A 300-nucleotide genomic window follows, 5' to 3' on the forward strand; every position below is an offset into this window, starting at 1 on the left:
TCAACTGGTGTAATAAATGTGATTTATCATCATCTACAGACTGAAGACATTAGTTCAATAAGCAAGGATATATTAAGCATTGTAAGATTTTAGTTCACTGAAGCGCGTGCCTGCACGTGACCTGGGGAAAAAGTCCTAAAATGCCTAAAAACAGGCCTGTAAACAAATATTGATAAGTTGTCTCTCTTTTGTCCCCAGATGCTCCAAAGCTTCCCTCTGTGTCAGTGAGTCCCTCTGCTGAGATAGTGGAGGGCAGTTCAGTGACTCTGACCTGCAGCAGTGATGCTAACCCAGCAGCTA

Source organism: Micropterus dolomieu, unplaced genomic scaffold (genome assembly GCF_021292245.1).
Source record: "Micropterus dolomieu isolate WLL.071019.BEF.003 ecotype Adirondacks unplaced genomic scaffold, ASM2129224v1 contig_14253, whole genome shotgun sequence".
NCBI lineage: Eukaryota > Metazoa > Chordata > Actinopteri > Centrarchiformes > Centrarchidae > Micropterus > Micropterus dolomieu.